Source organism: Abramis brama (assembly GCF_963993115.1).
Source record: "Abramis brama genome assembly, chromosome: 4".
Taxonomy (NCBI): domain Eukaryota; kingdom Metazoa; phylum Chordata; class Actinopteri; order Cypriniformes; family Leuciscidae; genus Abramis; species Abramis brama.
In genome coordinates this window covers 1,104,221-1,119,160 of record NC_139966.1, presented here as the reverse complement: position 1 = coordinate 1,119,160, position 14,940 = coordinate 1,104,221, and the positions used below count along the sequence as shown (strand labels likewise).

The following is a 14,940-nucleotide window of genomic DNA, read 5'->3' as shown; positions in this document are numbered from 1 at the left end:
TTCACACTGACACTGCCTGTTGATATTGTTTTAAAATCACATCTTACCTGGAGTCTCTGCTCTTGATATGGTAAGAAGTCTGTAGTGATATTTATAGAACTGTTACTGAGGAAATGTCTTACGCAAAAGTGTGTTGTCAGTAAAAAAGCATTCTCAGAGATGTTGAGAAAGGTTGGAGGGGAGGTGGCCCAGTGGACATTGCCCCTTTGACCTCGAAATGCTATTTAGAGTGAGGTACGGAGTAGAATTGATCAAAATGTTAGTTTCTGAAAACTGTATCCAGATCCAATCAGTAAAGTCACACATTCAAATGCATACATCATGCCCTGTCCCAAACGGCACACTTCTGCCGGATTCACAGACAAGGCTTGAGGGTTAAAATGCATGTTTAAACTGTTTTAACTGAAAGCATATCTTTTTCTAAGGCAGGTTTATAAAAACTACTTTAAGGTCCTAGTTTAACTAAGGCCTAATCCTGGCTTAATCTAAACCCTATCTGTGAAACCAGGCCTATATGTGCTTAGCATAAGTGAACACACCCATGCTAAAGTTGACTAAAAAGAGGAATAAAAAAATTATCTTTTGGAAATTGATCTTAATGCCTTACTGTTTGTCTGGTTCGGATATTTTTTCTTTTTCATCGGAACTCTGTGTTGATTACTCCGTTTCTCACTATTGCTCCCTGACCTGGACTGTTGTCACTGCACTGACCACCTCTGCTGTCTGCAAGACGTTGAGAATACTGTGCGTGTCTGTGCAGCTGTTTCGCGCCTGGTTGGATTACTCCATTTTTTCACTGTTTAAACTCTGAACTGAACTGTTGATAAGTCTGCCATCGGGCTGCTGCGAGCTTTCTTCCCTGTTACATCTCTACCACACTCGGCTCCTCAGATGGGTGAGTTACCGCTCTCTCTGTCGGTTGCGCTGTTTGTTTACTGCTTACTATCTGGGTGCGTTGCCTCCTATTTAGTCAGCTGTTTTGGTGAAGTGACGTTCAGGTTTGGCTAACGTGGTTTTGCTTTCACTTTCTCAGTATCAACATGCCTTGTGCAAAAACATTTTTTTATTTTTTCCTCTGCCTTATTTTTTGTCTTACATCTGTGATGGATATTGAATATTCTACATCACAACTGAGGGCCTTTAACTGCCGCCCTCGTCTTGATTCGGTGACGTATGAATACTGCCAGAGACTAGGGATTCTCCGTCGCCCAAGAGACATACACCATTCGCGGCGCACACTCTTGAGTTCCTTTTGTTCAAAGCCTGATGCTCCTCCTTGCATCTGGACCAACAATAGACTATCGTCCATGCCTAGACAACTGCCTGCCGGTCCCACCATTCAGCGCTCTCTGATCTATCTCACTGATAGCGATCAGCAACATACACCTAATTTGAATCCCTCGCACCATCACTTTGCACTTTTGAACTTTTGTCGATCAATTTCAGACAAAGCCCCTTATCTCAATGAAATGATCACTGACAATAACCTTGACATTTTTCTTCTCACTGAAACTTGGCAAGTTCCTGAAGATTTTCTACAGTTAAATCTACTTACGCCAGATGGATATAATTATCTGTACAGACCGCGACCCCATGGTAAAGGGGGTGGTCTCGCTATCATCCATCGTGATAACTTCCGTATCAAGCAACTTGACTTTCATGACACCAATACATTTGAGTACATGGTTTTGAAGGCTGACTCTCTCATAATTATTTTGCTCTATCGACCTCCTAAGAAACTTCCAGAAACCAGAAACTTCTTTTCTGAACTCAGCGAACTGTTGACCCTTGCCTGCTCATTGTCATTTCCCATTCTACTGCTTGGTGACTTTAATATTCATGTTGATGCACCAACCAGTTACTTTCTATCTTTGAATGTTTTAATCTAATTCAGCATGTTAATTTTCCTACTCATACGCGTGGTCATACCCTTGATTTGATTTGTACATCAAGGGCCAATATCTCTTCCATCACTTCTACTGACACTGGTATTTCTGATCATAAACTCCTTGATTTTAGCCTCAGCCTGCCTATGCGTAAGAATTGTTCTAAAACTGTCATATCTTACCGCAATCTCAAAGCTGTTGACACTGCATTATTTTGTACCTCCGTTTCCTCTTCTAATCTCTCTGATGTCTTTGATATCTCTTCACCCTCACTGATACTATCTAACTATAACTCCATAATCTCGGATATCTTAGATAAGCATGCTCCTGTCAAGACCAGAAGTGTCCCTTCCACACATTCGTCTCCTTGGTACACTCCTGAGCTCCGTATCTTAAATGCCACTGGTAGACGGCTTGAGCGTTACTACAGGAAAACTGGCCTGACTGTTCACCATTTGGCATTTATTGAACATATCAAAAAGTACAAATCGGCCCTGAACCTGGCTCGTTCCAGTTTTGTATCTGCTACAATTAATAAATCAAGCAACAGGCCAAAAGCATTATTTAACACAATAAATAAACTTACCAAACCTCCATCTCATGTTGCTCTAGCTTCTGATGAACTTTGCACTTCATTCTTGACTTACTTGCTAGAAAAGACAGATGCCGTAAACCAGTGCCTCTTTAATGATGCTACTAACATTAGTTATCTACCGAATCAACCTGGTCAATCCCTGCCTCTCTTTTCTCTGTCTACTCCTTCTTCTGTCTCTGAGTTAATCTTGAAATCCAACCCTTCATCTAGTCATCTTGACCCTGCTCCTACTACTCTTCTGAAACTTTGCCATTCAGTTATTTCTGCACCTATCTCTCACTTCATCAATGCATCTCTTACCTCTGCTTCATTTCCTCTGTCACTCAAAACTGCAGCTGTTACCTCTGTTCTCAAGAAACCCAACCTTGATCCCTCAGTTTTATCTAATTATCGTCCCATTTCAAATCTCCCCTTCATAGCTAAATTACTGGAAAGTACTGTTGCCTCCCAGCTTCAGTCTTTTCTAGTTGAAAATAATCTTTTTGATCCTTTTCAGTCTGGTTTTCGCCCTTTGCATAGTACTGAAACTGCACTAGTTAAGGTACTGAATAATCTGCTTCTCTCTGGTGATTCTGGTTCTCTGTCTATGCTCCTGCTGCTCGACCTCAGCTCTGCCTTCGATACCATCTCCCATCAACTACTCATTTCGCGCCTTTCGGATGTGGGTATTTCTGGTGCTGCTCTTTCCTGGTTTTCTTCCTATCTCTCCGACAGACTGTTCTACATTTCACTTCAGGATTTTCGCTCACCTACTGTCCCCCTGAAGCAAGGTGTCCCTCAGGGATCCGTTCTTGGGCCATTATTATTTATAATCTATATAATACCTCTTGGTCAGATCCTCCGCCGTCATGGTTTTAATTATCATTTTTACGCTGACGACATTCAATTATATACTACCTGTACATCAACTTTATCTCTCACAGCTGACAAAATCTCTGCTTGTGTACATGAAATAAAAGATTGGCTTCATTCAAATTTTCTAAAACTGGACAAAACTGAGATTATTTTCACTGGACCTCTGTCACTCAATAATAAAATTCCTACCAACTTCACCTGTGAGATCGCTGGCTCTCTTATCAAACCATCTAGTACTGTTAAAAATCTTGGTGTAATTTTTGATTCCTCTCTATCTTTCCACTCTCACATTAATTCTATCACTAAATTGGCATTCTTTCATCTACGTCGTATCGCTCAGCTCCGTCCCTTTATCAGTATCTCAGATGCTGAAACTGTCATCCATGCATTTGTCACCTCACGTCTTGATTACTGCAATGCACTTTTCATTGGCCTATCAGCTAGCTCCATTTCCAAATTACAATACATTCAAAACTCTGCTGCCAGACTACTCACCCACACCAAGCGTTCTGCACATATTTCCCCAATTCTGCATGATCTTCACTGGCTTCCTGTGGCTTATTACCGTTTAAAATTCAAAATTCTCCTTCTCACTTTTAAGTCTCTGCACGGCCTGGCTCCCCCCTATCTCTGTAACCTGCTTCTCCCCTACACCCCTACTCGCTCTTTACGATCCGCTGATTCCAGCCTTCTCGTCGTCCCTCGGCATCGCCTTGCTTCAATGGGGGGCAGATCATTCAGTGTTGTTGCGCCCAAAATGTGGAACTCTCTCCCCCGATCACTCTGTTCTGTTAACACTATCTCTGAATTCAAATCCATGCTCAAAACTCACCTATTTTCTGAATGGTATAATTCTTAACTTTCCATTTTTATTTTTATTTCAATTTTTATTTCAAATTTTTTTTTTTTTTTTTTTTTTTTAAAGTTATATCTGTTTGTATTCTGCTGGTTGCCGCCCCATCTATCCAATTCTCACTTACTGTACTTGCACTCTCAATTGCCTACTGTTGTTCTGTCTGCTGTCTTTGTCAACTGCCTTTATTGTTGTTTGTTTATTGTAAAGTGTCCTTGAGCTCTGGAAAGGCGCTATATAAATAAAACTTATTATTATTATTATTATTATTATTATTATTATTAAATAAAATAAAAATAAAAATGAGGAAAACTCCAACCTTTAAGGACACCAATTTTCTTTGTGAATGAATAAAGTATCGTAAATAAATAAATGTTCTTCCTTAAAATACAGGGTGCATAAGTCTGGACACCCCTATGTTAAATTCCCATAGAGGCAGGCAGATTTTTATTTTTAAAGGCCAGTTACTTCATGGATCCAGGATAATATGCATCCTGATAAAGTTCCCTTGGCCTCTGGAATTAAAATAGCCCCACATCATCACATAGCCTTCACCATACCTAGAGATTGGCATGGTTTTATTTCAGTTAGCCTAATAGCTGGTTTGATTGAGAGATGATCTTATGGAAATTACCCCATGCCCCATGGTTGTATTATTAAAACAGAATGAATATGTTGAAAGTGAACTCTGAAAGGTGAATATGGATTATTGAGTTTTTAATAATGAAAATGTGTGTGAAATGTTTTGAATTTAAATATTCACAGCTTAAATATACAACCATGTTGAATTTCAGCCCATAAAAATAATACAATGCATTACAATGCAAGTGTCACCATTATGTTCAGTTATATTCAGTTCATAGACCTTTAGTTTGTTTTCATTCCTCACATGTGTTTCCTTGTTGGCTATGTGTTTCCCGACACTGATCAGTCACCATGCACACTAATCACATTCATCACATCTGCTCATCGTTTAGTTAATCGGCACTGTGTATTTAAGTTCTGAGTATCATCAGCATAACAGTCAAAAAAACTAATGCCATGCTTGCTAATGATATCTTAAGGGCCTGAGTGTGCTCGTTGTACCATGGCGTTGGACTATTTTCTTTAATCTTCTTTAAGCTCAAAGGAGCAACTGTGTCTAAAGTAGGGATGGACATTTTTCAAAAATATTGTATTCGAATATTTAACATGGTAAAAATCGTAATATTCGAATATTCGTTTATTTAAATGATGTTTAACGAGAAATACATTTTTGTCATTTTACATTTTACAAGTTTTTGTCACCATATCTGAACAAGCTTACGATTAGGCAATATACACCACAAGCTTAAGTTATATTTTAAGGTTTTCTTTTAGTGAAAAACATGAAGCAATATGTGTAAACAAAAAATATAAAGAACAAAAGCATTTAAGCTCAAGCAGCGCGAATGAAAAAAAAATGCTATTAAAGCAGACTGCGCCAGTTATCGTATAGAATGTACATATACACTTGAGTCAGAATATGGCTATCGTGTTTATATTGTTTCACATGTTCATGTTGAGAAAAACAATAATATCCACATGATTGAGTGAGAAAACGTCTAACAGCACATTTTCTGTTCTTAAACTATGGCTCAAACTCATTTTGCTATAAGGCATCATCTCGTCTCACGCGGGGTTCAGATGCGCTTACCAGCAGTCGTGATGCAGTGATGGACCAATATTTTTTCTCTATTATTTTTTTCAATATTATTTAGCAAGATCATTTTCATCTAAGTAATTACAAACTTCGCGAGGACGACATTGTGATTAAATACAATCAAGTTGTTAACGCTCCACAGCGCTACCCAATGCATTTAATTATATCTGTGAGTTAGTGGTTGGGATTTATCATGGATTCACTGCATTTACGGCCAGAAAAGCAACGTAGTTGCCTAAATAGGAATAGTATTTTAGTTTTCGAATAATAATTACAGATCGAATATTCAAATATTCGTGCACACCCCTAGTCTAAAGTGCTGGAAAAGAGAGAGTCAATCATTTCTGTTGCAATATCGAGTTCTTCTGAGCCAGGGATGGGCGACTGGCGGCCCGCCTCCTCATTCAGTGCGGCCCGCGGGTCAATTTTCAAATACCATAGAAATGTTGGTTTCACGGGTTTTACCGCATCTGAACAAATTCCAAATGGTAATGATACAGTATACCGATAGAGGGCGCCTCCTATGCAAAACACTTAGTCGGACCTGCTTCACTACAGTCAACGATGAAGAGAAAGAACCATGAGAGGTAAAAAAAAGAATCAAGAGAATCGTTCTTTTCAGACGAGATGGGAAACAGATTATCTGTTTACAGAATTCAAAGGTAGACCTATGTGTTTAGTGTGTTTGGAAACAAGATCAGTATTCAAAGATTTCAACTTAAGTCGCCATTACAATACCACACACAGGGACAAATATGGAAAGTACACCGGAGCTGCTAGGGCTGCTGTTATAGCTGACCTGAAAGTGAAGCTCGATCAACAACAGAGTATTTTTACCAGAATTACATCCACACAGGATTCTGCCCTCAAGGCGTCTTACTCTGTGGCACTGGAGCTTGCTAAAGCCAAGAAGCCCTTGTCAGATGGCAAAATGGTGAAGAGGTGTGCAATGGAAATGGCCAAATCATTTGGAGACGAGGATATGGCTAAAAACTTTGAAACTGTCTCCTTGTCCCGTCGCACAGTGACACGCAGAATTTTTGACATCCATAATCACGTCGATGGCAAACTGAAACAAGTCATGCACGACTGCAAATACTTCTCATTAGCATTGGATGAGAGCACAGATGTGATGGATATTAGCCAGCTGCTGATTTTCACTAGAACAATTGGTGTCGTTGCACAACACTACTAAAGGGACGGATATTTTCAACGCCGTTAACAGTGTTGTGAATGAGTATGATGGCTTTGACAAGCTGTCTGCCGTCGTTACTGATGGCGCACCTGCGATGCAAGGAAAACACAATGGATGAGTAGATTTTAGCGCTGAATCTAATCTTTATTTTAATTCTACAGGAGGCTCTCTGTGCCAAGACACTTAACTTCAGTCACGTTATGGATCTGGTGACTACAGTTACAAATCTCATCCGAGGAGGGAATAGGTCTCTCAGTCACAGGAGGTTTGTAGCTTTTTTGAATGAAGTGAGTGCAGCGTATGGGGATTTACAAATGCACACAGAGATTAGATGGATGAGCCGAGGAAAGGGTCTGGAGCGTTTTTTTGCGTTGCGCACCGAACTTCCTGTGTTTTAGGAGGTGCCTACACATAAAAACTCAGAGACATAGAGTTTCTTTGCGATATGGCCTTCCTTACGGACGTTACCTCACACCTCAATCACCTGAACACACAGTTACAGGGGCGAGGCCAAACTGTATCCGACCTTTACGCACACATGAATGCATTTTGGCGTAAATTAGAGCTTTTCAAAGAAGGATTTTCATCTAATCGTCAAAAATTTGCACACTTTCCCGCTTGTGAAGAGATGCGGAGAGATGTCCCTGAATGCAAGAACATTTTTCACAAATACAGAGCCGACATCGAAAGTGCCGCTTACATGATTTCCACGCCATGCAGCCACGAATAGTGTTATTCACTGATCCCCTATCTGCTGCTGTCAGCGAGCAACCCTCCGAGTTGCAGCTTGAACTCTGCGAAATTCAGTCAGACCCGTTTTTCAAGCAAAGCGCAGTGAGAGGGGAGTTTCATTTTGGAGGTTACTACCAGAGTCCCTGTAGGTGAGATATAGCCTATGGTGGAAAGTATGCTTATGTTTGTCTGAGAGCCCACAATGTTTGCACTGGAATAATAAAAAATAAAAAAAGTTTGCTACTCAGTAATGTGTTTTGTTTGTTTATGTTAAAAGTTCATTAAAGAATAGAAGCAGAAAAAATTGATTGAGTAAAAAAAAACTGAGTATGGAAATGCAGGTTGATTCACTAAACATTACAGTTTGTAGTCTGTGATACAGACATACATATGTTTTGTTCTTCTAAAATGGTAGCTCTAATTTTCCAATATCCCATTAAGTTTTTTCACTTAATAGGCTACTTTTCCAGTTTTGTGCCATCATTTGTTGTTTTTTGAGAGCAACAATGTTTGCACTTAAATAATAAAAAAATGTTTGCCACAGTAATGTGTTTTTGTTTGTTTATGTTAAAAGTTAATTAATGAAAAGTAAAAGGAAAAAATAATTGAATATGGACATGCAGGTTGATTCACTAAGCAGAGTCTGTAATACAGACATACATACATTGGCCCTCATTTATCAAAAGTGCGTACAACAAATTTCCAGCGTACACCCAAAACCACGGTGACTTTGAGATTTATCAATATGGACGTTGGCGTACGGCACGCTCAAATCCTACGCCAGCTCAGGAGGTGGTGTACGCACGTTTTGAGTGCGGGAATGCGCAGAAAAACAATTCCTAACACCACAAAACGCACTGACAAACTAAAAGATATGATATATTATGACCCACTGTAAAAAAACAACATAGTAATTATAAACTTCAGTGTTTATTTTTGTGCAACATGGACTTCAATGTTTAATTTGTGTGACTTTACCAAAGCATTTGAATTGTAGGCATATGTATTCCTTAAGTTGCGAGCCTGTGCGCTTTACCTGACGTTTCAAGCCTTGTTTATACTTTCGCCTGGCTCCGCAGACTGCGCGCGCACCTCCCCAAACGGACGAGGCGAAATACTCGACGCGCTCGCCTTTGCACTATTCTTTGAAACGATGGTTAGGCCAGGGTTAGGCCCGGCAAGTGTGCACGGACTGGCTTTAGTAATGCAAGGCTTTCAATGACCAAAAAAATAATTCAGACTGACAAAATAATAAAAATGACATTCTTCTTCTTTTAAATAATAATAATAATAATAAAAATGACGACATTCTTCTTCTAAATAACAATAAATGTCATTGATAATAAAAATCTAGAAATCAATTTTGTTTCTTTCCACTTCCCTGGTTTCGCTTTCTCTTTCTCAAAGAAGTTTCTCTTCTTTGCCGTCTTCCGTGTGTCCATGGCGTAAAATGAGGGCGTGGGGGGAGCGGAGACTTGAATATATAGGGGCGTGTTATTCTAATGACGCTCGTTTTCAGCCGCGGCATTTATCAAGCGCAGGTATTGCGTACACCTGGATTTCAAAGGTACGCACAGCTTCATAAATCAGGCGGTGAGAAGAGTGTAAGCATAATCTTACGCCAACATATACGCCCGTTTCTACGCAAGAATGATAAATGAGGGCCATTATGTTTTCTTCTAAAATGGTACCTCTAATTGTTGAGCTGAGCTGCAGACCACACCCCTTCTGTCTGGGTGCTTTGGTACTGGGTGTGGTTCCCAGCTGCAGACAGCTAGTTAGCCACCAGGTGGGAAGAATCTGGTGATTAAGGGAAGTGGAGTCACTCACAGGATGGTAAGCAGACTGGGAAGATGTGTGGAGAAACTGGGCCTGGAAATGATACTGCAGGACTAAAGCTTGTTTGAACAAGGAAGGAGTCGGTGAGCATTCGTTTGTGCAATGTGGTGGATTTTAACATTTAAGTGAATCATATAACTATACAAAAATGTGTATATTTAAAAAGAAAAAAATCATGTGTTTGAATTGTAAGCTTAAGTGTTGTACATTTAACATCATGAAGGTTTAAAAGTACAGTTAAAAGAAATGTGTTGTAAAGGTTGAAAGTGTGATATTGTGTATTGTGTTAACGCTGCTAGAGTTTAAGGTTAAAATCATTTGAGTAGTGTTTTAAAAGTGTCTTCAATTTATTTGGGTGCTTTAGATATGGGGTTTCTTTTTTACTTATTGTCAAGACTAATTTCTAGTGTTTAGAATTAAGTATTTGATCCTGTGTTATGATGCTTTATTATGGTTACTTGGGTTTATTGTATTTTTCTTGACCCACTTGTGTGTGTTTAAGGTTTTTTACCTGCTTTTGACCACGACAACTTTCAAATAAAAGAAAGAAAAGAAAGAATTGATTCCTGGTCATTGAGTAAAATCCAGTCCAAACCTTCAGAGACAAGCATACCCTTTCAAGTGGGGGAAACTGCAGGGTTGAACCTCACAAGAGTGAGGGCACTTGACACTAATTTTTCCAATATCCCATTGGTGGAAGTGCAAAGTCACATTTGGCCCTCTGATAGTGACGATACAATATTTGTGGCCCTCACTATCATCAAAGTTGCCCATCCCTGTTCTAAGCTATCTGGGATGCTGAGGAGATGAAACTGATGAAACTGATCAGGAATATTATTTATAAAGCAAAAGTGGTAGAAGTGATAGTTTTTATTTGTAACACGAAGTCGGCTTTGCAGCCTTGGCTAAATGATAAATAACATTAGATCTAGAGTATGATTACGACAATGAGTAGGTCCTGACACGTGCTGTCTAACTCCAGTAGAGTTCAGAATGTCTTTAAATGCCAATCCCAAAGCATCTTTTTCATTATCTTTATGTATATTAAAATCACCAACAATTAGGATTTTATCTGCAGCCAGTACTGACTCTTTGATCAAATTCTTTGATAAAGTGTGTATGATGCCCTGGTGGCCTGTATACAGTAGCTAGCACAAATGTCAAGCGGGATTAATCATTCACTCTAGTCAGTGGTCACCAACCTTTTCAAGCCCAAGATCCCTGACCTCAGCTTTGATGAAAGGCAAGATCTACCTGTAGATTTTTCATGTGAAATTCATCCGTTTTCCGAAGTTGTTTTTACAAGCAAATTGGCCAATACCGATACCAGCTGCCGTTTTTTTATTTCTTCGTCTTCTTTAAGCAAATTTATTTGTTGTTTATTTGCTCTATAACAGTCCAAACTGGCCTTTAAAAAAACTGTAGCCATTTGAAATAAATTCAACCACTGCATTTTAATCCCAATCCAAACAAAGATGCTACACACATGTAGCATGAGCAGTTGTTTTTTATTTACACTAGATTGCGTAATTTCAAGACTTAAAGCAAATATAGAATGGTCTGACTTTAGGTTTGTGAAATCGTTACATAAGACACACCTGCATAAAACAAAAACTGACGGACTGAATGAAAATGCAAATTCACTCTCGGACAGCAGGTGGCGCTTATGGAAAATAAGCGTTCCTTTGGGTACCGCTGTAAAAAAGCAGCTGCGCTTATAAACACGACTTTATACGAGGTAAGAGGAAAAGAGGAAAAATGCCATCGAAACTATTCAGAAGACAGTCAGTTTCCTTCAGAGATACATTCGTATAAACCCACCCAATTCAATATTTATTTTTCTTCCTATATTTCGAGCATCACGAACAGTGATCTTGCTGTGTCTGGTGCACATCTTTGCGTCCGTCTTCAATGTGTCCTTTCGCCTGTGTTAACGTCCTGTTAACAGACTTCGTAACAGTTTGTAAATTTTGAGGTTGCACAGATTTTTGGGAGCATAAGTGACCACTTCAAGCATCAAACATTTAACACATCAAAAGAAGTATATTTAAAACAAGACTTCTCAGTTATTCTGAAGATATTACTATAAATTAAAGCAACTCCTCCCCCTTTGCCTTTCAGACGAGGCTCATGTTTATAACAGTAATCTTGCGGGGTGGACTCATTTAAAGTAATGCAATTGTCTGGTTTTAGCCAGGTTTCTGTCAAACATAGCACATCTAAGTGTTTCTGAAGAAAAGGATCAAATATTCAGCAACCCAAGCTTTTATCATTTGCTCATCTGTATTATATTCGTTTTTTATTTGTTGAACATCAATAACATTTTGACCCTCTGTGTTGGGATTTATCTGACTTCTGTGGCTTGAAACAGCCAGCAGACGGTGTGTTTGTCCAGTCTGTCTGCTTCCTGATCTGAGCCCTGGACCTTAGGCAGGCTTTATTCATATATTCATAAGTTTTTTTTATCATTGCTACAATTTCAAGCAGCCGATGATCCACATACAGGCTTCTAGCCAACGGCTATTTTGCAGCCCCAGACGCTGGTTAGGCTTTTATTCAACAATTAAACCATAATCACACAAAAAAACAAAGCAAAGATTAAAAAACAAAACAAAACAAAAAACAATAATAACAGAAAGCTAAGACAGTGTACGACCATCAGTGTTCACAAACCTGCTTTTGTTTGAACCACTTTTTTAGATTTCTTTTAAAGATGTTCAACTATGTTTGCATTTTCAGTTCAACTGATAAGCTCTTCCAAAGAAGTGGACCATGAACTGAAACTGTCGATTGTGCAAATTAGTTTTTTCTCTTCGGTATTGTGCAATTCTGATTAGTTGCACCTCTTGTATTGATCCCCTTACTACCTGGAGCAAGATTATTTACACATTTAAAAACCATTTTAATGAGACTTTTAATTTTCACAACTAAGCAAACAATTTTTTTAAAAGTATTACAACAATGCCATCTAACAGGTTTCTTGTCCAAACTGTTTAGTGTTTGTTTATATAGAGATCTAACAGGTTTCATAGTCAGTTGAGAAACCTGACTCCAGACAGTCACACAATAAGATAAATGCGAGAAGACCATTGCATGTGTACAGTTTCTGCCTGATGTTTACATTTCACACAACTTTCCTTACACGTCCAGTAAAATACTAGCCTAGAAATCTAGACGCACCCTAGCGGCAGCAAAATTATTTTGCAGCCAGGGTGGGTCTAGACACTCTCAATAGACCTTTTTGCTGCAAAAACCTAAATTGGGTCAGGCCAATCACGTCGTGTATAGAGTAGGCGGGGGCGGGCTTAACATATGACGACAGAGTTGCGACGGTTACCTGCCACTTGAAAACAAAGAATGGCTGCTGCGGATGGAGAACAACGGTCTTTCGAATCGGCTTTGGCCGCAACTCTGGAGGAGTTGGAGTTAAGTTTTTCTTTGAGAAAAGAACAAAGAACGGCACTTAAGTCATTCTTAAAAAAAGGAAGATGTGTTCGTAGTTTTGTCGGCCAGATTTAAAAGTTGAATCTATCAACTAAGCTCCGCTGGTGGGAGAATGCTCTGGTTGGTTGAAGCGCTGTCCTATTGCGTGCAGAGGGAATTTGAAAGACAGCCGTTTATCCCGCCCATCAGATTGACCGTGTCTATGGTGAGTTTCCAGACTAAACATCTTGATGTACGTCTGGCTTGCCAGGCTAGTAAAATACCTTCCCTGATCATCCCCTGGGGGATGGGGGGTGACACGCCCCCAAAGGAAGAACATTTTTAATTTTTTTTTGAAAAATAACTCCTGAAATGATGACTTCTGGTGAATATTGTGGAAACTAATTGATATATTTAGATAAATATATTTAATATATGTAATACATTGTAGCATATTATAATACAACTTATTAGGCCTATATTTATAGAATAGCAAAGTAGGCCTAATCAATATACAAGACTGAACCACATAAGTTAGATGTGAAATATAAAGCCTATCATGATCATTTTGCCAACAATGAACCATGGATTTGTTTAGTTTATAATATGTTTTTTTTTTTTTTACTTAAACAAATACAACATATAACATTCAAAACTTATCGGCTTAGACTGCATTTGAAGAAAAATAAACAACAGTTTTCTGTAGCCTTGTGCAAACTTATTCAATAGAATTAGACTTCTAGAATGTTCTTTCCAGTGCAAAAATATATATTTTTAATTTAATTAGACAACATTTTAAGGAGGTGTAGTGCAAATATATTTATATAATTATACTTCCATTATAGTTAACTTTCTTTCCAGTGCAAAACAATAATATAAAAAACATAGCCTAAATAAAAAGACAGCTAATAAAGAAAATCTAAAATATTGCACTCAAATACTGCATTCAAGCAATACAACACCTGTACGTATGCACATGGAAAATCTCACAGAAATAAATAAACCTCCAGACTAAGCACATTGTGCAGCTATTTTTTCCATGTGTACTTTTTTTTTTATTTCTTTACAATGTTAGGCTAAACCTGTACTATCTCTTTTAATATAATCACTTTCTTATGAACTATATTTGAGTTTTAAAAATCCACATGATTACATAGCCTACCATATCAGCCTCTGGAGACGTCTGACGGACAAGGAACCTTGACATCGCTCGTACAATTGGCCTTGTATTCATTGTCCCTCACGCATTCCAGCCACGGGTAGTCATTTTCCCAATCAATTCTATATTTTTGTGCTCTTTTCTTTTTCGCCGGCTGCTCGGAGGTAGTCATTTTTACATTTCCCGCTGTTGTTACTTGTCGTCATCGTTGCTACGATACGTGACTCACAATGACTGAAACGACCAATTAAAAGGGGATTCTCTAATGATGTTCCAAGATGTTGAAAACGCTACGCTGATCACCCTTACAAAAAATTACTGCAGTTTTTTAGAAGTAATACTGCAGTTTTTGTTACATATAGAAAATGCAGTTTTTTGGACACGAAAAAACTGCAGTATTGCAGTATAGCTGGAGTACAACTGCAGTTTTACTCAGTAGTAGTACTACAATATAACTGTGGTATTACTGCAATAATACTGCAATATAACTGTGGTAGTACTGCAATAATACTGCAATATAACTGTGGTAGTACTGCAATACATAATACAACTAAAGTGCAATTAGCCTACAATACTACCAAAATGCAATACTAATAAAATGCTGTACAATACCATTGAAATACAACCAGAATAAGTTTATTTTTACACATCTGCAATATAATGAATTAAGTTACAAAACAACTGCAATGCAACAAATGTGAACTTTACTTTTTTTAATATAA

At 38.5% G+C, this 14,940-nt stretch overlaps 1 protein-coding gene across 5 annotated transcripts in view; it reads right to left on the bottom strand.

The window, feature by feature from the left end:
• The window catches only part of LOC311081545 (stonustoxin subunit alpha-like), a 71,509-nt gene extending 71,374 nt beyond the window's left edge, over positions 1 to 135 (bottom strand). For all 5 annotated transcript variants that reach the window (XM_084112096.1, XM_084112093.1, XM_084112094.1 and 2 more), the window contains exon 1: positions 48 to 135. The gene's annotated coding sequence lies outside the window, so the exon portion shown is untranslated. The remainder of the gene's footprint in view (positions 1 to 47) is intronic.
• Between the last annotated feature and the right edge of the window lie 14,805 nt (positions 136 to 14,940).